Source organism: Rhinolophus ferrumequinum, chromosome X (genome assembly GCF_004115265.2).
Source record: "Rhinolophus ferrumequinum isolate MPI-CBG mRhiFer1 chromosome X, mRhiFer1_v1.p, whole genome shotgun sequence".
NCBI classification, from domain to species: Eukaryota; Metazoa; Chordata; class Mammalia; order Chiroptera; family Rhinolophidae; genus Rhinolophus; species Rhinolophus ferrumequinum.
In genome coordinates this window covers 41802109-41820909 of record NC_046284.1, presented here as the reverse complement: position 1 = coordinate 41820909, position 18801 = coordinate 41802109, and the positions used below count along the sequence as shown (strand labels likewise).

General features: G+C 37.8%; 1 protein-coding gene across 1 annotated transcript in view; it reads right to left on the bottom strand.

The window, feature by feature from the left end:
- TRPC5 (transient receptor potential cation channel subfamily C member 5) overlaps positions 1 to 18801 on the bottom strand; it is a 384761-nt gene that overhangs the window by 308893 nt on the left and 57067 nt on the right. The window lies entirely within an intron of this gene.

Genomic DNA, 18801 nt, shown 5'->3' with positions numbered 1-18801 from the left:
TCCATTGCATGTTTTTAGCTTCTTTGTCAAAAATTATCTGTCCATATTTATGTGGTTTTATTTCTGGGTTCTCAATTCTATTCCGTTGGTCTATGTGTCTGTTTTTCTGCTAATACCATGCTGTTTTCATTATTGTAGCCCTGTAGTACAAGCTAAAGTCAGGGAGTGTGATACCTCCAGTAATGTTCTTTTTTCTTAAAATTGCTTTGGCTATTCGGGGTCTTTTGTGGTTCCAAACAAATCTGATGATTTTTTTTCTATTTCTTTAAAAAATGCCACTGGGATTTTGATGGGGATTGAATTAAATCTGTATATTGCTTTGGGTAATATGGCCATTTTAACTATATTGATTCTTCCAATCCATGAGCACGGAATGTCTTTCCATTTCTTTGTGTCTTCTTTAATTTCTTTCAAAAATCTCTTATAGTTTTCAGCATATAAGTCCTTCATATCCTTGGTTAAGTTCATTCTTAGGTATTTTATTCTTTTTGCTGCAATTGCAAAAGGAATTGTTTTTTGTATTTCTTTTTCTGATATTTCATTGTTAGTATATAGGAATGCAATGGACTTTTGTACGTTGATTTTGTAGCTAGCAACTTTACTGTATTCGTTGATTGTTTCCAGTAGCTTTCTGGAGGAGTCTTTAGGGTTTTCTATATATAGCATCATGTCACCTGCAAAGACTGACAATTTAACTTCTTCATTCCCAATGTGGATGCCTTTTATTTCTTTCTCTTGCCTGATTGCTCTGGCAAGGACTTCCAACACTATGTTGAAAAGCAGAGGTGATAGGGGACAGCCCTGTTGTGTTCCTGAACGTAGAGCAAAGGGCTTCAGTTTTTCACCATTAATTATGAGATTAGCTGAGGGCTTGTCATATATGGCCTTTATTATGTTAAGGTATTTTCCTTCTATACCTATTTTATTAAGTGTTTTAATCATAAATGGATGTTGTATCTTGTCAAATGCTTTTTCTGCATCAATTGATATAATCATGATTTTTGTCCTTTATTTTGTTTATGTGATGTATCACATTGATGGATTTGCGGATGTTGAACCATCCTTGTGCCCCGGGGATGAACCCCTCTTGGTCGTAGTGACTAATGATCTTTTTAATGCATTGTTGTATTCGATTTGCTAGAATTTTGTTTAGGATTTTTGCATCTGTATTCATCAGAGATATTGGTCTGTAGTTTTCTTTTTTTGTGTTGACTTCCCAGGTTTTGGTATCAGGGTAATGTTGGACTCATAAAATGAGTTATGGAGTACTGTCTCTTCTTCAATTGTTTGGAAGCGTTTGAGCAGGATTGGTATTAGATCCTCTTTGAAGGTTTGGTAGAACTCACTGGTGAAGCCACCTGGTCCCGGAATTTTGCTTTTGGGAAAGTTTTGGATGACTGATTCAATTTCATTATTGGTGATCAGTCTGCTTATATTTTCCAGTTCTTCATGGTTCAGCCAAGGAAGGCTATATGTTTCTAAGAACTTGTCCATTTCTTCTAGGTTATTGAATTTGGTGGCATATAGTCCTTCATAGTATTCTTGGATGATCCTTTGTATTTCTGTGGTGTCCGTGATAACTTCCCCTTTTTCATTTCTGATTTGTTAGTGTCTTCTCTCTTTTTATCTTAGTGAGTCTAGCCAAGGGTTTGTCAATTTTGTTAATCTTTTCAAAGAACCAGCTCTTTGTCACATTAATTTTTTCTATTGTCTTTTTGTTCTCTATTTCATTTAGTTCTGCTCTGATTTTTGTTATTTCCTTTCTTCTGCTGACCTTGGGTTTCACTTGTTCTTCTTTTTCTAGTTCTTTATGGTGTAACATGAGGTTATTTATTTGAGATTTTTCTTGTTTCTTGAGATAGGCCTGTAATGATATAAATCTCCCTCTTAAAACTACTTTCGCTGCCTCCCAAAAATTTTGGTAGGATGTATTTTCGTTGTCATTTGTTTCTATGTATCTTTTGATCTCTCCTCTAATTTTTTCTTTGACCCAGTCGTTCTTTAAAAGTATGTTGTTTAATCTCCATGTATTTGTGTTTTTTCCTGCTTTCTTTTTGCAGTTGATATCCAATTTCAAAGCCTTGTGATCAGAGAATATGCTTGGTATGATTTCAATCTTCTTAAATTTGTTGAGGCTGATTTTATATCCTAACACATGGTCTATCCTTGAGAATGTTCCATGTACAGTAGAAAAGAATGTATAGTCTAATGTATTAGGATGAAGTGCTCTATATATGTCAATTATATCCATTTCATCTAATGTGTCATTTAGGGCTGCTATTTCATTATTTATTTTCTGTTTGAATGATGTATCCATAGCTGTCAATGATGTATTTAAGTACCCTGGTATAATTGTGTTTTGGTCAATTTCTCCCTTTAGTTCTGTTAGTAATTGCTTGGTATATTCTGGTGTTCCCTGATTGGGGCATAAATATTGATGACTGTTGTGTCTTCTTGTCCTATAGTCCCCTTTACCATTATGAAATGTCCATCTTTGTCTCTTGTTACCTTTTTCACCCTGACATCTGTTTCATCTGATATCATTATAGCTACATCTGATTTTCTTGGATATCATTTTCTTCGAGTGTCAATTTCCACCTTTTCACTTTGAGTCTATGCTTTTCCTTGTAGCTGAGATATGTCTCTTGGAGACAGAATATAGTTAGTTTAGTTTTTTGATCCAATGTGCTACTCTGTGCCTTTTTATTGGTGAGTTCACTCCATTTACATTTAGGGTGATTGTTGATATGTGAGGATTTCCTGTCATTCTATCTTTGGTTGTCTGGTAAGGCTGTGACTCCATTGTTTCTTTGCCTTTTTGTTGTTGTCTGTTATTTCTGTATGGTGGGATTCTATGATGTTTCCATCTGTTTCTTTTCTTATTACAGTATATATTTCAGTTCTGGATTTTTTTTTGAGTTGTTACCCTTAAGTTTATGTAAAAGAAAGTTTGATATTTAGAGTATTCCATTTTCTTCAGCACGCTTACTTTCTCCATTCCCCTATTCTGGTTCAGGCCTTTACTCTACCCCTTTTTATGTTTTGGTTGCCACAAACTGTCCCTGTGGATAGTGGTCGAATAGCCTCCTTTTGTATTTCTTGTAGTGCAGGTCATGTATTAGAAAATTCCCACAGCTTCTGAAAATCTGGAAAGGTCTGCCTTCATATCTAAAGGATATCTTTGCTGGATATATTATTCTTAGCTCATAAATTCTCTCTTTCAATAGTTTGAGTATTTGATTCTATTCCCCCCTGGCTTGTAGAGTTTCTGTTGAGAAATCTGATGATAATCTAATGGGCTTTCCTTTGTAGGTTACCATCTTCTTTTCCCTGGTTGCCTTGAGGATTCTTTCTTTGTTGTTGATGTTACACAGCTTCAATACAATGTGTCTTGGAGAAGGCCTGTTGGGATTGAGGTAATTAGGTGTTTTCTTTCCTTCTTGGATTCGAGGATCCAGTTCTGTCCACAAATTTGGGAAGTTCTCATCGACAATTTGTTTGAATATATTCTGTGTTCTTGTCTCTCTTTTTCTCCTTCTGGTATGCCCATTATTCTTATATTGGTCTTTCTGATGGAGTCAGAAATTTCTTGTAGAGTTCTTTCATTTCTTTTAAGTCTCGAGTCTCTTCTTCCATCTGTGTAATTTCCAGGTTTCTATCTTCGATGTCACTGATTCTTTCCTCCATCTGGTCAACTCTACTCCCTAAGCTGGCTATTTCATTCTTGATTTCTTCTATTGAGTTCTTAATCTCCAGAAATTCTATTTGGTTCTTTTTTAAAATTTAAATCTCTTTCGTAAAATGCTCATGTTGTTCTTTGGTTGTGTTTCTGAGTTCATTCACCTGTCTTTCTGTGTTTTCTTGCATCTCGTTGAGTTTTTTCTGAACTGCAATCTTGAATGCTGTGTCATTTAAGTCACATATTTCCATATGTTTAAGTTCCTTTTCTGGAGACTTTTCACTTTTTTTCTGAGCTGTCTTTTTGCCTTGGTTATTCATGGCAGTTACTGATTTATTATTTCTCTTCCTAGATATCTACAGGAGTGGCTTCTGCCACAGGTTGATAGGAAGAGGTCTTTCTTTTGTTTCCCAGTACTTGTGTGTAGAATGTTTTATTTTTCTCTCTGACTGCAGCCTTTTATTCTCTCTCACATGGTAGTGCTATGTTTTCTCTGCACTATTCCAGCTTCTCACACAATGGGGGGATTCCCTGGGAGATGGGTTTCTCCTTTGTTAATAGTTCACCTGGGTCACAGGGTGCAGTGTCCGTGTGTATATGTAGAGAGCTTTTGTAGTTCCAAAGTTCTTCCTGCACCGGATTCAGAGCCTGTATATTTCATCAGTTCTGTTTAGTCCTGCAGGGATCCGCCCAGATAGGTGGGGCCAGAGGCGGGGTGAGTTGTAAGAGGTGGCCCAGATCAATGGTGGCGACCACCACCACAGCTGGTCCTGCTTCCACAGCTCCCTCCTGAACAATTTGGGTTGCGAATCTGTGTCTGTGGGCCACAGTTCTGCAAATATTCTGTTTTTTTCATCTGACACTGCTACTGTTTGGTATCTAGCACTGGGCAGGTGGGGGCGGGGTGAGCTCTGGGAGGGTACAGAGTGTGCGCCTAGTCTCAGTGCCTATGGCTCTTGGCTTCCGTTCTCTGCTGGGCAGTGAGGGCTTGAACCACCACTTTCAGCCTTCTTCCCTCAGTCTTTGCTCCGAGGTTTCTGCTGTGAGCATTGAGTTCAGCCGTGTTATATGCTGTCCCCTCAGCCCTGTGGGCCAAAACAGAGCCCTAGCAGTCCTAGTTCTTCCCTCTCCCCCAGCTGTGGTCGTTCCGGGATGCAGCAAGCTTGGAGCACTGAGCTAGGTCTGCGTCCTGTGCCCGGGAGGCTCTGTCTCCACACTTCTTGCTTCCCTCTTCCCCTGCTCATGCAATTTGCCCACCTTTAGGTGAATTCAGTAGTGAACCTCTTCGTCTTGCCTGTCTGCTGTGCAGGGAGTCCTTTGTGGATTTATAGCTGTTTAATTTGTTGTAAAATCCAGGGGAGATTTCCACAGGCTCACCTCTCGCCGCCATTTTGATGACGTCCTTAATGCGGTTTAATTTTCTGAGTATAGGGATTTTATTTCCTTGGATAAATTTATTCCTAGGTATTTTATGATTTTTTTCTGGTGCAGTTGTAAATGAGACTGTTTTCTTAATTTCTCTTTCTGATAGTTCATTGTATAAAAATGTAACCAATCTTTTAATATTAATTTTGTATCCTGCTACTTTACTAAATTGATTTATCAGTTCTAATAGTTTTTTTGTGGAATCCTTGTTGTTCTGTGTACATAGTATCGTGGATTTGTCAAATATGGCTTTTATTATATTGAGATATGTTCCCTCTATTCCTAATTTTGTTGAGAGTTTTTATCATAAATGGATGCTGGATTTTGTGAAATGATTTTTCTGCATCTATTGATATGACCACATGATTTTTATTTTTCATTTTGTTTATATGGTATAGCACATTAGTTGATTTGCCAAAATTAAATAAAACTTGCCTACCAGGTTTGAATCCCACTTGATTGTGGTATATGATCTTTTTAAGTATTTCTGTATTTGGTTTGCTAGTATTTTGTTGAGGATTTTTGCATCTATGTTCATTAATGATACCAGCCTATAGTTTTGTTTCTTTTGTAATATCTTTGTCTGGTTTTGGAATCAGTGTAATGGTGGCCTCGTAGAATGAGCCTGGAAGCCTTTCTCCTCTTAATTTTTTTGGGGACAGTTTGAGAAGAATAGGTCTTAATTTTTCTTTTTCTTTTTCTTTTTCATTTTGAATTTTTAGTAAATTCACCTGTGAAGCCATTTGGTCCAGGACATTTGCGTGTTGGGAGATTGCTGATTACTGATTCTATTTCATTGTAGTAATTGGTCAGTTCAGATTTTCTGTTTCTCCTTGATTGATCCGTGGAGGAGTAGACGTTTGTAGGAATTTATTCATTTCTGCCAGATAGTCCAATTTTTTGGTGTATAGTTGTTTATAGTATTATCTTAATTTTTGTTTCCGCTGTGGTGTTAGTTGTCACTTCTCTTCTTTCATTTCTGATTTTATTTATTTGGATCCTCTCTTTTTTTGTGTGATGAGTCTGGTTAAAGGTTTATCAATTTTGTTTATCTTTTCAAAATAGAAAAAACAGTTCTTGGTTTCATTGATCTTTTGTATTTTTTTTTTTTTTAGCCTCTATTTTGTTTATTTCTACTCTGACCTTTATTATTGCCTTCCTTCTACTCACTTTGGGATTTTTTTGCTGTTCTTTTTCCAGTTCCCTTAGATATAAAGTTATACTGTTTATTTGAGATTTTTCTTATTTCTTGAAGTAGGCCTGCATTGCTATGAATTTCCATCTTAGGACTGCTTTTTCTGTGTTCCATAGATTTGGGGTCTTTGTGTTTTCATTTTTGTTTTTCTCAAGGTATATTTTGACTTATTCCTCGATCTCATTAGTTACCCATTCATTATTTAGTAATATTTTATTTAGCCTCCATGTATTTGCATGTTTTTCAGGGTGTTTTTTTTTTCTTGTAATTGATTTCTAGTTTCATACCATTGTGGTCAAAAAGATGCTTGATATTATTTCAGTCTTCTTAAATTTGTTGAGACTTGTTTTGCAGGGTAACATTTGGTCAACCTTGGAAAATGTTACGTGTGCATTTGAAAAGGATGCATATTCTGCTGCTTTGGGGTAATATGCTTTAAAAATATCAGTTAAATCCACTGGTCTAGTGTCTCATTCAAGGCTGCTTCTTCCATGTTATGTTCTGTCTGGAAGGTCTGATCAATTGGTGTCAGTGGAGTGTTAAAGTCCCCTACTATGATTGTGTTACTGTTCTCTGCCTCTGTGTTAGTCAATATTTGTTTCACATATTTAGGTGCTCCTTTGTTGTTTACTAGGGTTATATCCTCTTGTTGGGATTGAACCCTTTATTATTATGTAATGTCCTTCTTTGTGTCTTATTATAGTCTTTGTTTTAAAGTTTAGTTTGTCTGATATAAGTACTGCTACCCCAGCTTTTTTTTTCATGTCCATTCCCATGAGATAGATTTTTCCACCCCTTTATTTTCAGTGTGTGTGTATCTCTTAATCTGAGGTTCTCTTGTAGACAGCATATGTATGGGTCTTGTTTTATTATTTATTCAGCTTCCTTCTGACTTTTGATTGGAGCATTTAATCCATTTACACTTAAAATGATTATTGACAGGTATATAGTTATTGGCATTTTATCATTCATATTTTTGATATGCTTCTGTTTGTTTGTTTGTTCCCCCCCACCCTTCTTCTTTAAGAAGTCCCTTTATCTTTTCTTGTAATACTGGCTTTTTGGTAATGAATTACTTTAGGTTTTTCTTGTCTGGGCAGATCTTTATCTTTCCGTCAATTTTAAATAATATCATTGCTGGGTAGAGTAGTCTTGTTTGTAGTTCCTTGCTTATTGTCACTTTGAATATTTCATGCCAATATCTTATTGCCTGCAAAGATTTTGTTGAGAAATCAGCTGACAATCTCATGGCAGCTCCCTTATAGGCAACTAACTCCTTTTCTCTTACTGATTTTAAGATTCTCTCATGTCTTTAAGATTTGGCAGTTTAATTACTATGTGTCTTGGTGTCGCCCTGCTTGGATTCATCTTGATTGGGACTCTCTGTGCTTCCTGGGCTTCTGTGTCTCTTTTCTTTGCTAGGTTAGGGAAGTTTTCAATTATTATTTCTTTAAATAGGTCTTCAATCCCTTGCTTTCTCTCTTCTCCTTCTGGTACTGGTATGATCCAAATGTTGTTACACTTGATGTTGTACCAGAGATCCCTTAAACTCTCTTTGTTTTTAAAGAAATTATTCTGTTTTTCTTTTTGTTTTCTGACTGGGTGTTTTCTGCTATCTTGTTTTCCAAATCACTGGTTCAGTTCTCTGCTTCATCTACTCTGCTGCTGATTCCTTCTAGTGAATTATTCATTTCAGTTATTGAGTTCTTTGTTTCTGACTGGCTCTTTTTTGTGGTTTCTATGTCCTTCTTTATGCTTACTTTCTCTTTGTTGAAGTTCTAAGTTCCTTATTACCAGTGTTTTAAATTGATCTCTAGTAGAGTAGTTGCCTCCTTTTCATTTAGTTCTTTTTCTGGAGTTTTATCCTATTGTTTTATTTGGGTCATGTTTCTTTCATTTGTCATTCTGACTGTCTCTCTGTGTTTGCTTCTATGTATTAGGTAGAACTCCTATGTCTGTCAGTCTATGCCAGGAGGCATCATGTAGTAGGTGTCCTGTGTGGTCTACTTGTGCAGTCTCCTGATCATCTCTGTGTGTTCTAGGAGTGCTTTTTTTTTGTCTGTGTGTGTGTGTGTGTGTGTGTGTGTGTTGCGTTTATTCTCCTGTTGTTGTTGAACCTTAATTGTTTTTGGTGTGTCAGTGGGTGGGATTGACTCTCAGGCTGACTGGCTGTGAGAATTGGCTACACTCACAGTGTATGAGCTGCTGTGTGTGGGCTGACCCCTCTGAAAGTGATTTTCCCCAGCAGACTTTTGTGCCTGTTGTGACTACTCTTTTTGCATGACACTGGTGGGGCTGATCTGGTAGTGCTTGGTGTGGTGTGAGGCCAGTCTCTGGGTTTGTTTTTTCTGATGTCTCTTGGGAGAGTCTCTAATGTGGGCCAATTTCAGCCTTGCCTGTAACTGGCCCAGGGCTACCTGGTCGGAGCCACAAAGCTACATGAAGTTGGTTGTTGCCTGTGTTGAATCTGGAGGCATGTGGGGGTGGCCCCACTGTGAGCCAATGCTGGCTACCACCAGCATCAGGCCTGGAGCAGCTTAGTAAAAGGCTCAGGGCCCCTTAAGCTTCTTGCCACCTGCCAGTTGCCCGTAAAGCTCAGCCACTGAAAGAGCCTTCTTAGATGTGCAAGCTGGGCTAATTGACCTGGTATTGACAGTGCCCTCAGCAATGCTACCCAAGTTGGGTGGGGCAGGGTCCCAGGGAGTCATGGCATGTGGCCAGTGGTTTCACAAGATTAAAGCAGATTCAGTCTTTGCACCAGTGGTGAGCCTGTGGCCACTCTGCAAAATGCCGTGAGAACACCACATCCAGCCTCCGTTCACCCTGGGCCCACAAAACCCTGAAGCTAGGCTGACTGTCCTTCACTGAAAGTTTCCCAGGCTGCCACCAGCCAGCTGCTGCTGTACACCCCTCCAATAGCTTGTGGGGTGGGGCCAGCTGTTCAGGAGCTGAGAGTGCACCCATCAATACCATACTGCTTGGGCAGAGCAGAATCCAGGGATTCATGGGGTGCCTGGTGGTTTTTACAAAGTTAATGCAGATTCAGTGCTGAGTCTTTGACCACGCTACAAAATGCCTTGAGACCACTGCAGTCAGCCATCATTCATCTCAGTCCCACAAAATTCTGAGACCTGCCCAAGAAATGCTTCTGTGTGAGCTGGGGCTGATCGCCTACCACTGAAATTTTTTCAGGTTGCCCCAGGTCGTTTGCTGCTATAGGCACCTCCTGCAGCTTCTGGGGCAGGGCTGGCTGCTCAGGAGCTGAGAGTTCTCCCAGCAATGTCTCACTGGCCAGGCAGAGTAGATTCCAAAGGAGTCAACAAGGTGGTGCATGTGTGTGGATTTTAACAGCTTAATGCAGTCTCAGATTTGGCATTTTGGGGGTGGGTTCAACACAGGAAAGATAGCCCCCTTCTGTAGGTTATAAGTGAGGTGGGCTCCACATAGGCATAATAGCAGCTCTCCCTCCAGCCTTCGCCCTGAAGCAACACAACTCAGTCTTTTGCTGTATTTCTCTGGTACCTCCCAAGGTGCAACACATCTGCTGGAGCCCAAGGTGAGTACTTGCAAGAGAGTAACTCTGTGTTTGGGCCCTTTAAGAAGACATCTGGGCATCTAGCTGCCTTCTGTCTCACTGGGATCTATGGACAGAATCCTTACTGATTTTTTCTTTTGTTTAAATTAAAGTTTAGTGGGGTGGCAATTGTTAGTAAAGTTAAATAAATTTCAGGTATACAATTCTGTATTACATCATCTATAAATCCCATTGTGTGTTCACCACCCAGAGTCAGTTCTCCTTCCATCACCATATATTTGATCCCCTTTACCCTCATCTACCACCCCCTACCCCCTTACCCTCTGGTATCCTTACTGATTTTCACTTCCAGATGTTGTAGGATCTCCTCTTTCCAGCATAGGACCCCTGGTCTAGGGAACCCGGCATGGGCCTTGGACCCCTCACTCTTCAGGGGGGACCTCTGTCACTGAGGTGTCCCTCTCTGTGCTCAACCACTACCAGTGAGTTTGGGGACAACCTGTTTCACATCTGTGCCCCCGCCCACCAGTCTTGTTGTGGCCTCTTCTTTATATCCTTAGTTATAGGGGTTCTGTTCAGCTAGTCTTCAGATGATTCTTGAGGTTGATTGTTCTATAATTTAGTTGTAATTTTTATGTGGTCATGGGAGGTGGCAGACATTGTGTTTAATTATTTGGCCATCTTGGTCCTTCAAGAATAAATCTTAAAAGTTCTCATCACAAGAAAATAAAATTTGTGTAACTATGTAAGGTGATGGATGTTAACTGGACGTATTGTGGTGCTCATTTTGCAATATATACAAATACTGAATCATTATGTTGTACACCTGAAATTAATATAATGTTATATGGAAACTATACCTCAATAAACAAAACAATACCATACAATTCCATTTTTTTATGTGGAATATTAAAAACAAAACAAACAACCAAAACAAAAGAGAAGCAGACTCATTAATATAAAGAACAAACTGAGTTGTCAGAGGGGAATGGGGTACGTAGGTAGAAGGGTGAAAAAAGTGAAGAGAAGTAAGGGCTTCAAATATCCAGTACAATAAGTCATGGGGATGTAATGCACAGCATAGAGAATATAGTCAATAATATTGTGATAGTGTGGTACAGTGTCAGATGGTTGTTGGACTTCTCATGGTGATCACTTCTTTAAGTATATAAATGATGATTAACTATGGTGTACACCTGAAACTAATATAATATTGTATGTTAACTATACTCTAATATATTTTTAAAAAAATGCTGACTAGCTGGTTCAAGCCATCCCCAAACTCCTCAGATCCATGGTTACAAGTCAACAATATTAATCAATGTGTTTCACTCCTCGAGTAGAAATCAGTGCCCTGCACATACACTTTCCTAATTCAGCAGGATAGCTCAGGCTGAATACAGGCATGCTGAAGTTACCCCTCAGAGCTACTCCCAAGGCTGCAGTAGTATATGAGTGGACAGTGCCTCTGCTCTCATGCCACTAAGTGAAAAAATTCCTCTAATTGTGCTCTATACATTTCTTAAGCCCCATGAACCCAAATGAACTTATTTTATAACTAAGGAAACTGAGGCTTAGAGAGGGGAATTCATTTGTCCAAGGTTAATTAGTTATGTATTTATTAAAACAGTTATTGACGGGAAGACCAAATTTGCTTGGTTTATTTGCCTATCTTCCCATATTTCCCTCTCCTCCGCCAATTTTGAGAAGAAAACACTATTTCTCCCACTATATTTTTGCCTTCCAATTAGGATTTCTTACTTGTCAGCTGAAGCAGGAATTCTTCTGAGATTTTGGGCAGACCACCTAAAGGAGCTCTAATGAAGCTTTGTGACTGAAGTGAAAAGATTAAAATAACAAAACAACACCGTTCACAGATCTTCAGCTGCTATGATCAAGACTTCAAAGTACTGAAGCTAGACCTTTTGTTTCACAGCTATCGACTAGAGAAGCCAGGAAAGAAAATTTTTTAAAAATAGTTTACAAGGTATATGATTAAATGTGGCATTCAGTTAAATATAGAGTTACATGAAGGATATTAAAAATTTGTGGTTTCCACACTGTGGTTGGCCTTAAATGCTGCCTATGCTACTATCCCACTTTAGAGATGCCTGCTAGACACTGGAAAGAGGAATACAATGCAATTAATGGTAAAAATGGTCCCTCTCTAAAAAGAGAATTAGACTGAACATGTGCCTTCAACCCTCTCTGGAAAACGAGCCAAAACCAGCCAGTAAAATGTAGCTGCACAGGCTGCCTGGCAGAGAATTTTTATACATAACTAAGTAGCAAAATGCATTGAACATATGATACTATGGATGGAAATGACCTTCCAGATCATCTAGTTCAACTTCTTTCATTTTATAACTGAAGAAATTGGAAGTTCAGAGAGGGAAAGTGATTAACACAGGGTCACACAGCTAGATCATTGGTTACAAACATTCCCTAAATCAAACTCATTGGTGGAAAGGCAAGTTTAGCGAGATGTTCAGAACTTTATACTGTACTTTATACTTTTCAGAACATTATATATGTTATGAAACAAACACAAAAAAAGAAATTTAAAAGTATGTAATAGAGATGAAATTAACCATATTTTAAAGTAAATTATAAATATGTTAACAGTTCCAAAATCATTTTGCTTTCACTAAAAAAAAAAATATTAAACCAATGTCTGTAGAGAGAGCAATGGGTTTAATAAACTTCACTTTAAAATCTTAATTTAATCCTTCATTGTACAACAATCTGAAGTTCCAATTCCAAATTCAGTAATTTCAGTTCTTGATATTAATGGCTGTCACAACCCCCCAGAAAAAGATACTTCACAAAGATTTTTGGTAAATCTTTTTGACTCACTTCCTATCAGTTTATTAATTAAATTGTTGATGCTTTGATTTGGTAATGTGCCTGACAATGAGTTCATTTTAGGGGTAGGATCTTCTAGGAGCAGAATGGCATTAGCTTTGCCATTTTCTTACTGTACTCCTGTTCTTATACTACATTTGTCCTTAATCCCTGGTGCATTTTCAGGAAAAAATTTAAACTATTTGCTCATGTTCTGAGAATTAGGTTAGTTAAAATGAGACAATATGCTCTGTGATTCCAAATAAGCAGGCACACACAAACTAAAATATGTTTCAATAAGGCAGAGAGTAAATGAAAGAATGAGGGTGACACCGTCAGCTTCTCCTTATTTTATAACTTCCATCCTGACCTTTAGATCCTTTCCTTAGTATTCATGGCCTGGGACTGGCTGAGTTCCTCCAATTCCCCTCTGAACTCTAGTCCTAGTGTGTCCTCATATCCTATCCCACAGTAACCACAGGAAAGGTCATAGCAGTTGGGAAGGAGACAATCGTGGAGGGCTTCTTAAAGGAGGCTGCATCTGAACTGGGCCTTCAATAATAGTAGTGATATAATAGTGATGATGATGATGATGACACTGATAAGCAGAATTTTCAAGAAGATGGACAGAAAAGGCATCCCAAAGAGGCAATAATGTGAGAATTGTCAAAAAGATTAGGTGTTTGTGTTCATAGACTTTGGAGACAGGCAGGCTTCTGAATTCTCATCCCTAGCTCTGACCATGGTCCTCACCTACCTCAGATGTCACCATTGACTCCCTATTCCCACTTGTCTCATACCCACCCCTTTAATTCAAATCTTTGAGGATGCCACCTGGGTAACTATTTTCTAAGCTAGGTTTGGGAACCACCAAAGTAGACCATGGTCATAATCATGATTATATAATATGTTTTACCCACATCCCACCAGTCCCTATTACAATATTGCATAGTGTTAAGCGAAATAAGTCAGACAGAGAAAGATAAGTACCATATGATCTCACTTATTTGCGGATTCTAAAGAAAAGAATAAGTGAATGAACTAATCAGAAACAGTTTTGGAGACAAAGAGGAAAAACTGAGTGTTGCTAGATGGGCGGGAGGGGTGGGGGGTGGGGGGGAGGGTGAGGGGATTGGAGGGCAGTTGGTGACCACAGGATGGCCACGGGTTTGAAAATTAATCTGGGGAACATAATTTGGTGGTTACCAGAGGGTAAGGGGGTTGGGGGGTGGGGGATGAGGGTGAGGGGGATCAAATGTATGGTGATGGAAGGGGAGCTGACTCTGGGTGGTGAACACACAGTGTGATTTATGGATGATGTGATACAGAATTGCACACCTGAAATCTATGTAATTTTACTAACAATTGTCACCCCAATAAATTAAAAAAAAAAATATTGCATAGTGGCTCCTTTTTGCCTCCATATTGCCTACCAAGTTAAATCCATGCACATTAGTTCAGCCTCCAGAACCTTCACCTCAATCACCTCATGTTGGTGTGATAAGATACTTTCTTGAGCCCTTCAACCGTAATACCTCTCCTCTCTTTATCATTATTTAACATGACATTCCTCTCCCTTGATTCACCTCCCTGCACTACCAACCCACATAACTCTCTTCAAGGCCCAGCTCAGAACACATTGTCTCCAGGTAGTTAGTATTCCCCATATTCTTCTACCCCACCCTGATTACTTTACACTCCCACATCACCTCAAGCTGTTGTAATCTCTTTGGACCACAGTAAAACCTCATCTTTTTTAAGATCAGTTGAGCATTCTAATGAATAAAGAAAAAGATCAAATTTAAGGAATGTGGACTTCATAATACTTTTTAAGTGCATGTACTGCCCAAACCAGTGACTTACAAAGTATTGCCAAATAGCACCATGACCAGGTCTGCTTTATTAAGATTTGCATAAAATTATAATTAGTATAACAATTAGATACATGTGAGCTAAGTTGATACATGTGAGCTAATGGGTTACCTAAAAACAGTTTTATTAAGCACATTAAGCACTCTCATATATGAGAAGACAGATAACTGTTGCCATGTCCCTTCCTTGCCAACTCCTGCCTCTAATCTCAGGGAAATTGGGCACTTGTAGTGCTCCTCATTTTTCTCCACTTAGTTAATCACACCAGGAAATTCTTTCATATATACACACACACTTTCTTCCATAACCTTCCTATATCTCCTCTCTGGGCCAACTCTTGACACCAGAAAAAATCTCCATCACTCACCCATATATCCCCAATTAGTCATTCTTCTATTAACTTTAAATAATGGGGTAAAGGGATGGTGCTATTGATACACTAGCATCAGAACCTCTGAAACCCTTTAAATGTAAGGGAACAGCATCTATTAAGCACCTACCGTGAAACAAGTGCTATCATAGATGCTAAGCATACAGAATTTCATTTACTCCACACTACAACCCCCAAAATATAGGTACTGCCATCACCATTTTATAGATAAGGAAACTGAAGCTCAAAGAATCTAAGTCATACAGCTAGAAAGTAGCAGACTCAGATTATATGACTCAAAGACCTTCCCTTACCACTCAGTTCCAAAGTCTGTGAAGGTCTCTTCAGACTCTTAAAGTCTTCACCAATCTGCTTTGCTCCTTGAAATATTTTTTTTAATCCAAGACTACTTTTAAGATACATCAAACAGATTATTATCTTCATTTATTATCTTTCAAAGAGTAAAATGGTATTCCAGACTTCCATACTTTTTATTACCAATAACCACTACTTCAAACATACTCTGGGTTAAATATTATTTTATGATCTAGCTTTGGAAGGAAGGCACCATATACACCTTCTTCCTACAAAAACATGAAAACCAAGCTCCCAAAGTTGATTTAAATGTCAGCTTCTTGAGTTTGAACCATTAAAAAATTTGTGAGTTCCTTTGTAAAGTGTGTCCTGTGTCCATTTCATGTTTCCAGTTACACTGCTTTGTCCTAAAGTACACTAGTGTTCAAACATATGGTGATGGAAGGAGAACTGACTCTGGGTGGTGAGCATACAACGTGATATATAGAATTGTACACTTGTAACCTATGTAATTTTACTAGCAACTGTCATCCCAATAAACTTTAATTAGAAAAAAAAGTACACTACTGTTAGTGTTGCTATTAGCTGATAGATTTTCTTCAAATTGCTTGGTGTTTCCATCTGATTCCTCCCATACCTCAATAGGTGAGGGGTGCTACCACTATGCTAATATATATATATATATATATATATATATATATATATACACATACACATACATATATATATAAAACTATGTATATAATCCAACTATATATATATATATCAAACTATATATGTCAAACTATATATATATAAAACTATATATAAAACAATATCGTGAATGTTTAAATAAAAAAAATTACAGTAAAAGACACATTGCTATTAATCCCCCTCAAAATACTCCTCCTTGCTTCAAGAATACTTATCCCACCATTCTTGCCACTTTCTGAAGCAATTCTGGAAGTCCTCTTTTGTGATTATCTTTAGTTGTGCTGTCTTGGCCGCCTCGATGTTGTGAGTCATTTTGACTTTGGGGAAGAGCCAGAAGTCGCACGGTGCCAGATCAGTGAGTAAGGTGGATGAGGACACACCGTAATGTTTTTATTTGACAGAAATTGCCATATACCAGAAACGATGTGTGACACAGAGCATTGTCATGATGTAGGATGGTTTACAGCACACTTTAAAACACACCTTCCCTCAACCATAGCTCACACCCGACTGACTGCACCAAAAAAGTTGGAAGTTGTCACACATTGCTACTAAGGCTCGATGCACTGCTTCCTGTATGGAAGATCCCTGTCTTTCTGTTGGGTGGCACTCAGTAGCAGCATTCACCGTATGTTTTGATCACAATGGAAAGCCTCCTTGTCACACATCACTTCTGGTACAGCAATTTCTGTCAAATAAAAACATTACAGTGTGCCCTCAATTCACCTTATTCACCACATCTGGCACCATGTGACTGCTGGCTCTTCCCCAAAGTCAAAATGACCATGAAAGGTAAATATTTTGAATCGATTCAGTACATTGAGGCAGCATGACAGTGCAACTAAAGACACTCATGAAAGAGGACTTCCAGAACTGCTTCAGAAAGTGGCAAGACTGATAGGATAATTGTGTTCAAAGCGAGGGGAGTATTTTGAGGGGGGATAATGGTAATGTGTCTTTTACTGTAATAGCTTTTTTTTAAATTTAAACATTCACTGTATTGCTTGATGACACCTCATAGATAGATAATAGATAGATATAGATATATATATTATATATATATATATATATATATATATATATATATATATTACTTAGAACTCTCCGTAAAAGGTTCCCTGGCACATAAAGACAGACACAGACCAATTGAGTAGAACAGAGAGCCCAGAAATAAACCTTCATATATACGCTGAAATGATTTTTTGACAAGGCTGTCAAGACCATTCAATGGGGGTAAGACAGTCTTTTCAATAAGTGGTACTGGGAAAACTGGGTATCAACATAAAAAAATAAATTTGTAACTTTATCTTATACTATATACAAATATTAACTCAAAATGGATCAAAGACCTAAACATGTAAGAGCTACAACTGTAAAACTCTTAGAAAAAAACATTAGAAACTTCATGACATTAGATTTGGCAATGATTTCTTGAATATGACACCAAAATCACAGTCAACAAAATAAAAAATAAATAAATTGGACTACTTAAAAATTTAAAACTTCTATGCATCAAAACACACAATCAACAGAATGAAAAGGCAACCTACAGAATGGGAGAAAACATTCCCAAAACATGTATTTGATAAGGGATTAATATACAGATTAAATAAAAAACTCCTATAACTCAACAACAAGAAATAAACAATCCAATTTAAAAATAGACAAAAGACTTGAATAAACATTTCTCCAAAGATACACAAATGGCCAACAAGTACATGAAATGATGCTCAACATTACTAATTATTAGAGAAATGCTAATAAAAACCACAATGAGTTAGTACCTTATACCCTTTAGGATGACTACTATCAAATAATAATAATAACAACAAGTATTGGAGAAATTGGAGTCCTTGTGCACTGTTGGTGGAAGTGTGAAATGGTATAGGCACTATGGAAAACAATATGTAAGTTCCTAAAGAAAAATTAAAAATCGAATTAACATATGACCCAGCAATTTCACATCTAGGTATATACCCAATAAAATCGAAAGCAGGGCATCAAAGAAATGTGGGTTCATCCATGTTCATAGCAGCATTATTCATAATAGCCAAAAGGTGGAAACCCATTGACAGATAAATAAACAAAATATGGTCTATACATACAATGGAATACTATTCAGCCTTTAAAAAGAAGGAAATTCTGACATACTGCAACGTGGAAGAACCTTAAAGACATTATACTAAGTGAAATAAGCCAGACACAAAAGGATAAATATGGTATGATTCCACTTATATGAAGTACCTAGAGTAGTCAAATTCATGGAGACAGAAAGTAGACTGGTGGTTTCTAGGGGTTGGGGGGAAGGAGAAATGGGGAGTTATTGTTTAACAGATATAGAAATTCATTTTTTCAATATGAAAAGACTTCTGGAGATTGGTTGCACAACAATGTGAATGTACTTATCTCTACTGAACTATCCACCTAAAAATAGTTAAGATGGTAAATTCTATGTTATATATATTTTACCACAATTGAAAAATAAGTTTTCCCGGAAAAACTGGCTCTAAGATCAGATGGAAGAATGCAAAGACATCTTTTCTCATGACTGCTCCATTTCTGTGTCCACTTCTATGAACTTTGGAGTAGATGAACATTGCTTTAATAAACACCTCTAATCCCTCTTCCACATTACTGAGGTAGATGGGGAGAGCAGCGTATTTTGAGTTGACAAGACACAGGAAACATAATTAACCACAAATATTCAAAAAATTCCAATAAAGGGGAATGGACAAAGGGATAGTGAAGCACCCAGAGACTAGCAACACCGTGGCTCCATTCTCACACAGGGGGGGAAGGAATAAGAGGAAATAGAACTAGAACCTTGAAGGGGGAGCTACCTGGCAGAAGCTAGAGTCATGGCTCTAAGGAAA